This window comes from Gymnogyps californianus, chromosome 11, assembly GCF_018139145.2.
Source record: "Gymnogyps californianus isolate 813 chromosome 11, ASM1813914v2, whole genome shotgun sequence".
Classification (NCBI taxonomy): domain Eukaryota; kingdom Metazoa; phylum Chordata; class Aves; order Accipitriformes; family Cathartidae; genus Gymnogyps; species Gymnogyps californianus.
Window position 1 is genome coordinate 4,874,055 of NC_059481.1, and position 8,283 is coordinate 4,882,337.

Consider the following 8,283-nt stretch of genomic DNA (forward strand, 5'->3'; position numbering starts at 1 on the left):
CCTTACGCCTACTTAAAAGATGATTTCTCACTGCATTCCTTTCTCACTGCATTGGTTTAATAACCAAACTCCTATGACAATAATAGTAAAATAATAATAGTAAAAATTATGAAGTAAAATGCTTCTAGAGGGTGAAATTCTCTTTTCTATACAGACAATATTGTTCATTCATCCCTATCTATCAGTTCCAAAAAAATGCTAAACCCATCAAAATATAAACAGCATTGCATTGTCACAGAATGTTTAAAAACACCAGACAACCGACTATTGAAAAAGTCTGCAGATTTAGTTGCAGCCAACTCTGAAGTGTAGTTTTTCTCTTTGCACTTATCTTGCTTTTACAATATAGCCAATTAGAACAGATTAGGGCCCTTCTGAGGTAAGTATAGTGAATACTTAAAGGACACCTAGTTACATATTGTTCAGCAACCTGACTGCATTATGAAATCTATCAGTATGTTTTGTTCCTAGTTTAGGAGAACTTACTCCTCTGCGACAAAAAATTCCTTAAAAAGTGTGGACTATCATGGCTGGGAATTCACTGAGGTAGCTCTTCTGGCTTTGGGGAAAGCAAACGTCTTGCGAAATTAAACAAACAGTATCCTGTCTGGCTAATTTGGGAGTGGTGCTGATAGGCTCTTAAAGAATTCCTGTGCAGCTCCATTTTTCTAAAAGAATGTTAGCCATGACATGGGAGCCTCTGGGATACGTGAGAAAGTATGAGATATGCGGAGAAGGAAAGGAACTCAAAGTTTTTTTAAAAAAATACCTGGAGGATGCTATCACCTCCACAGAAGAACAAAATCCTGAGGTTCCACTTACATGAAAATGTCCAATTAATAAGCTTTGTTTATATCAAGATGACCCTGTATGCATGGGGCTGAACTGGCTGATGGTGATTTTTTTTTTCCTCGTAGAGAGAATATGAAAAGTACAGACACGTGTAAACATGCTTGCTATACCTTTCATTAACAATTTCAATTGCTTGGAAATTTCTGTTCCAGCTGGCTAAGAAAGATAGGCTTGGAAATCAAATAGCTTGTATAGTCTCTCCCTCTTTAATTGATATGTGAAGAAAGACTGTATACAAATTATTTCTGCATACTGAAAAAAGAAGGCAGCACAAACTTTGCTTTTCTGACGTAATACCAATTCTGTAATGTTACTTGTTACCTTTTTTTGTTTTTCACCACAGCGGCTATCTCATCTCTCTTATTGACAAATGGTGCAGGAACTCCCTAGCAGCAGCTTTACTTGCTTCTGGGGAGTACCTACTGCAGTTGTTTTGAATTCTGTTAAGTTAATCAGGCTCTTTAGAAAATCACGACAGCCAACACAAAGAACCAGAGAAGGAGGTACTGTTTTTGAAATTCACTCCTCCTCGTAGGTGATGTTGCACTTCAGGCTTACTGACAATATCGTATCGTTTCCCAGAGCAAGGCTGGAACTCGTTTGTATCATGATGTTTCTGTCATGTCATATCCCTTGACATAGACAGAAATTTGCCTTGAGAAGGACCTGCTTTTTTGTGCATGGATTGGGCTGGTCAAAGGGAGTTCACACTGTTGATTCTGGTAACAGACAAAAGGGTAGGTGGATATATTCATTTGGAAAAACTTCAAACATACCCTTGGAGTTGCTTTTCCTTTTTCTTCTTCTTCTTCTTTTTTTTTTTTAAAGGAATATGCAGGAAATGACAGCTAATTTTATACTACAACTGGTTCTGCCAGTTCTATGAAAATATGCCTCTTAAAAGATGATTAAGGATTCAAATTAGGTCAGTCATCATGAACTCACAGGCCTGTATGTGTCATTTGAAAAGTGGAGTGTTCCCTCATAGGGAGGCAAACAGAAATAAAATACAAACTCCTTTCTCAAAGCTCTCTGAGACCTCTGCAGCCCTTGAAAAACTGGAAGGTTCATTTTGAACAAAGGGAGCAGCAACAGGAGTGTTGCATATCATCAAAAAATAGGAAATTGAAAACATCTGTATTCACCTGGGAAACAAATAAAACAATAGATACTGACGAAATTAGGCAGGTTTTACCACTACAGTTTGTGTATATTATCCTGTAAGGATCTCTGAGAGCTTTACACTAAGGGAGCTGAGGGACAATATTTCTAAGAGAAGCGTATAAATGGCAAAACTTCCCCTGAGGTAATTGGTCATATATGCTCCAGCCGTAAGGCAAGAGAAGGCCCTAAAATAGAAGGCAGGAATCCTGATGGTCAGTTCTCTACACAGCTCAGTAGGCAGCAAATGAGTACAGAAATACCCCTGAACATGCCAGTCATGCTTAATAAATACATGCTGTAACTCTGTAAAAGGTTTTCTGTAACATTTCTAAGGTAACCGTGAAGAGCATTTTAGCTTTTATAATTAAGAACTGTGGAATGACTTGTTGGAAAATAAAGCTTTAAATTATTCTAAAATTATTTTAATAATTTTCCTCTTCAGAACTAATATGTTTCTGTCTGGTTTGTCAATCAAGAAATTTGTGAACTCCTTAAGGGTAAAAGTATTTATAGTACAGTCTTCTGCACCTGCCCTGATCTATAATCCAAGGGTCTACTCAGATACCACACCAAATGCTAAGAAGCTCATGACCTAACTCATGACCTAAGATATTAAAATAGCTCTGAGAAGGGTTTTTTTTCTTTTTTTTTTTGCAAGACTCCTTTCACCCTAATTACACTACTGTTATTCACTACTTTTCAGCTGAGCAAACATGTCTCCCAAGGTTTTGTACTGTCTTTCCTTTTTAAATCAGATTTGCTTTAGCTGGTAGTTATGAATTACTAATGTAATTCTCTGAAAAAATAAACAAAAAACAAGTAATGGAAAGACAAAAAAAAAGACTTTTGGTAAGTTGTTTTCCCACATCCTTCTTTTTATAGCTTCAGAGAGTTTTAGGCAAAAAAAGATAAATAGATCATTTAAAACTCTTTGCTTGTATTTATACATTGTTGGATTTATGTTCCACTCTGAAGTCTCTGTTGAAGTCACTTACTTGAATTTGACTACAGTAATCTGGTGTTTAAAAAAATAGTCTTGCAAAAAAACACCCAGTCCACTTTGATTTAAAGCATGCTATTGTGAAAGAGAAAAGAAGAACGCTGAAGAGGACAAGTAACAGAAAAGGGCAAGTAATATGTAATGTGGGGGAACGAAAAAGAAAGACTAAAATCAAGTGTACCCAAACACCACACTGAAAAGAACTGTGAATCAACAAATCCAAAAGGAAGTGACTCTCTCCTGGTGAAAGAGCCCAGTCATAACCTTACACTGGTGCAGAAATTGCATTAAATTTCATGGATCTCCTCTGATTTACACTATGCCAAATGATATCAGACCCAGTTCTACTGAATGCAAGGTGAGAAAAAAGTTGTAGGAAGACCCACTCTCCTGGACAACAAGAAGGCCTATACCTTCAAAAGACACAGTTCCATCCTTGTTAAGCAGTTCATTTGCCAATGCTTTGAGCTATATATAGATAAATACACTATCGTTGTAACATCTACTGCCACATCTATATGATTACAAGCTGTACTGAAATATAGCTTTGCAGTTTTGTCGGGGATTCTTTTTCTTGCGGGCAGAACAAAGAACAGTTACCATTACATATCCTTAACAGATTTATGTTACTGATCTTATTGGTACAGCAACATATGATGACAGTAAATAGTGGAACAGAGCAGGAATGGAAAAAAGGAGACAAGAAACCTAATGGTATTTCTGATGTCCACCTCTTCACACAACAGTACAGAGGGAGATGCTGTAGAGACCTGTCAAGGCAGACAGCTATTTCCCTTCTCTCGGCTGCAACTGAGAAAACTGAAAGTCTTCTAGGAATGTCCTGAAATCATATAGCAGAGTTCACAGCAGGGAATGTACAGCAGTAGCAACTCCTGCAGCACAGAAGGCTAGAAAAGAAAAAGCTGCTCCAGTAAGTGAATCAGCAGAAGCTTCTGGGCTGTACATGTGAGCGGTCCTCTCCTGCCAGGAATTAGTTTTTGTTTTGTGGAGGTTCTCAGTTGTCACACAACAAGGCATCAATCTGAATTTGGACAGGATGTAGGAAAATATGTCCACATTCACGCAGCCTAAATTCAACCTACCTGCCTATGACTGATGACCTAGGAAACTAGATAGAAGTCTTCAGAGATTCCTAGCCAAGAAGAAATACCAGCATGGGCAATTTCTGCTGTGTGAATCTGGCTCTGGGAAAAGCAAATTTTTTGATAGCAAATAGAGCTATCATTACACTTGATCTTCAGCAATTATTCCATTTCAATCAAACCGTGTGTATAGCTCAAGAACATAAGCGAGTAATTAAATTGTCAAAATGCATTATATAAGCCTACAAGGTAAAGAGGTTACTTCTGGAAGACAGTAAACTTTCTTATCTGATCTGAATATTCACCTTTCTGGTGGGAAGATCCTGAGAACCTAACTGACTGTGCCTTTAAATAATGTAAATTTTTGTCAACAGCAACCCTACCAGGTCTGGCCAAAGTTTTCTTGTTGCCATCAAGACTACACCCACCGTGGAACAAAAAAAAATTTAAAAAAGAAAAATTCTCTACTGAAACCTAGAGAAGTTTTTTTTCTCTGATCTGTTCTGAGTCTTTTTTCTGGGAGGAGAGAAAGGGAAGAAAGATGCATTCAGCTTTATTTTATAAACAATCATTCATCATGTAGCAGAACAAATAATACTTTATCCCCTTCACTTCAGGCCTTATATTTGTACAGCCTGAAACTTGCTGCCACAGCAAGAGAACTGTGAAAGTGTTTAGTCTCAGTTCAGGAAAGAAGAGTGTAGCCCAGGTGCTAACTCTATCCTTCCGACATCTATCTCCATGAATCCCACAACCTTAGCTTGTTCTTTTCTATGCTATCTTTCCTGATAGCAAACATCCATTTCATCTCACTGAGATCTTTGAGCTGGCAATTTGACATGTTATTAACATGACAGATGAGATTCAGCAATAGTAAACACAATAAATCCAAATCCACTGGAATAACAAATACATATTAATCTGTCCTCTCATTAGTTCCTTATCCTTTTTCTTTGTAACTCTGAAACCTTTCACTAATTACTTGGCAGTTAATGCTTTTCTAGTTAAAGAACTTACTTGACATTCCCATTAGTCTTCATGCTATATTTGCTATGGAAAGCTGTTTGGACAGAATTCATGGGTCTGTATAATCTACATTTACACACTCCTCCCTCCCCCAACGAAATAGAAAAAATAAATTCCAGATCATTTTCCTGAAATTAATCCTGATGTGAACGTACTTCCTCAAACCTCAGAAGACATACTTTTATGTCCCAATGTAAGAACCAAATTACCAGATGCAAAGGGAGTATCTGAAATAACAAGTTGTCAAATTCCATGAAGAATACCATTTTTCTTCAGAGAAAAACAACCTTTGAGTTAGTTAAAATTATCTCACATACCATGATGCCAAAATGAATGGCTTTCCATTCGCTTGGGAAAGCTACACAAGAACGCTGGATACAAGACTGCCATGGGATTGCCATACAACAGCCCTTGGGTAATAGCAGAGAGAACAGCCTCTGCGCGCCCATCACAAAGGTACTGTAATAGTTAATGCAGTATATCACAACATGCATATTTCACCATGCAGATGGCAGTTTCAAGCATTAAGATCATTGCAGATCATTAGAGCTCACAGCTCCTTTTCATTCTGAAGGTAAAACGGCCTCTGTATTTCAAATTTCCAGATCAATTTTACTGAGCAACACATTGTTTTGAAATCTGTCTAGAACCTGGTGTCACACCTCTCCCAGCTAATCACTGGCACTGTAACAACAGTTAGCAAAACAGCAGCTTGCAGGTGCCAACAATAAAACCATTTGAAGCAGTAATCCTCTGGATGTCAATGTGTTTAACATCCATCTCAACCATCCCATAGTCTGCATGAATTGTTAATCAAGTAGAATTGAAAACTGGCACTCAAATGGCATAGCTGCTACAGCTGGATAACCGGCTAGGAGCCAGCCAGAAGCTAAAGTTTCATTAGAAGCTATTTTAACATTCATTTGTCTACAGGGACAACAAGCTTAGCAAACAATTGGACTTTCACTAGAGCCCTCTGCCAGGGTGACTCTTGAAAGTTCACGGCTGAAGTTAACATTTTACAAAGAATCAACTGCACACTTTTCCAGGGCAGCCAACAGTGAGCTTAACCAGAGGCAGAATTCCCCAGTGGCCTTTTTGCAAAAGTTTTACTTTGCTGATTACAATTTCACTTCAGCTGTTTATGAGAAAGGATTATAATTTCTAACAGAGGCTGCATGACTTTACGTTCTACTTCTGACACCAGCATATCAAACACAAATCCTGGTGAAGCTGAAGGCTGCTCACAGCTTTTCTTCTTTAGCATGCAGCTCTAGAGTAACGGCTTCAAAAATATAACTGCTGAGAGTTAGTGAGATTTAGATATTCTGGACTCATCCACCCGGGCTACAGAGATGAGTGGGACTGCCCATTCTGACTCATTTAATCACCGACAGAATGAGGTTCTGCATGCCAACAGCTACTCCCTCTAAAGACCTTGTTGAAAACTGACAACTGCTATAAGTCTAAGCTATGTAAAACAGAGGCAGTTTTTGGGTCCCTGACAAGGTGCCACTTCAGCTTTTGTATAGGTAGCTTTTAGTTTTTACTATTGCCCCGATAGCCTGAATGGTTTTCAAGGCAACATCTGGCCAGCGTTCATGCATTTGCTCCCGCTTTTATGAATACAACTGGTAACATGCAGCAGGTATGTAACATGTGCACACTGATGCCAAGTAAACAGTAAGGAAAAAAGTGTGAGTTTTTAAACATTTTACTAATATATTTGAATTTGAGTGTATAACAGGTAAGTTGTATTTTAAGATCTGTTGGTTTGCTGAAATAAATCCCATGTCAGAAGCTGGGGTTCATGCTGAGCAGCTAAACCTTAACTTGCATTAGAAAAGCAATCCGCCATGCTTTCGTCAGGGCTGTTGCACAAAACAGGACTGTTTCACACGTTATTTTCCTTGCAAAAGCAGAGCATTAATTTCATTCTGTTGTTCTCCACAACTGCTCAAATCAGAAAAGTACATCATCACACATGAGCCCTTCTTGTTCACACTAAGTACTTTCCAAATTATTTTGCTGTAAAGCATGATATAGGTGCCTGTTTCTATAAAACTCCAGGGTATAAATGCATTTCCTGTACTCAAGGCAATGACGTATTTAAAACTTACTGGTATTGTTATTATTTATTTTTTTCCCTTCCCACAGCATCACTTATTACCAGGTTCACTTTGCAGATCCTTTAGGCATGTATGTATCATATAATGAGCACCTTGTAAAAATCCCCAAGCAAGTGTTAAACAAGTTAGTGTCAGAACTGAAAGTTTAGCTGCATTAGTACACAAAGGTATATAGGCTAATTAGCACTTACAGCATGGCCAGGACCAAACTCTGGTTAGTATCTCTGCATGATATTATGCTGCCCAATGTAGAATCAGCGGCTTGCTTGGAGCTAAAGCTGCGATTGCTAATATGAGGCTCTTCTCTGCAGAGCAGACCTGACCATTGTTTTCTCTAGTTAAACAGAGTATCTGCAGGACCTCCTCTGTTCTGCAAAATACAACCTCAGGATGGATGTATACGAAAAATACCTAGTTCTGGCTGTTGAGTGCTCTACAAACAGGGAAGATAATATACTCCTGCATCATATATTAAAAATAGAAATAATAAAAGATAACTTGGTCTGAAATGTTATGTATGGGATATTTCATTTTAGTGAAAAACATATTTAAAAAAAAAAACAATGGGATCCTTCTGCCTCCAATCTGAGGTGAATTAATTCTCAGTATTAGTGTAAGAGCTTGGTGTTGAGCATAAGCTCTTTGTATTTCTTTTTATCCTTTCTGAACTTTGTATGACTTTAAATTTCACTCCTTCCTGCATGCCGTTTATTTTGTTTAACAACTGGTTTTCAAAGCATGAAGACCTTAAGCTCTCAAGAATTCTGACAAAATGGCTGGGGGAGAATGCTTTGGGGTTTTTTTCCCCCCTAAATAAATAATTTATTCAATAAATGACAATGCCAAGCTTCATAAGAGCTTTGAATCTTGTTCTTTAAATTTAAATACGGTAAACTAAGGACAAAGGTAACTGTTTTGATGGATTGGATTCTAAAAATATTACATAATTTTCTTAATTAAAGGAGAAGTTTTATAAAAGCTCATGTAACGTTGCAGGGATCAGAAGGCA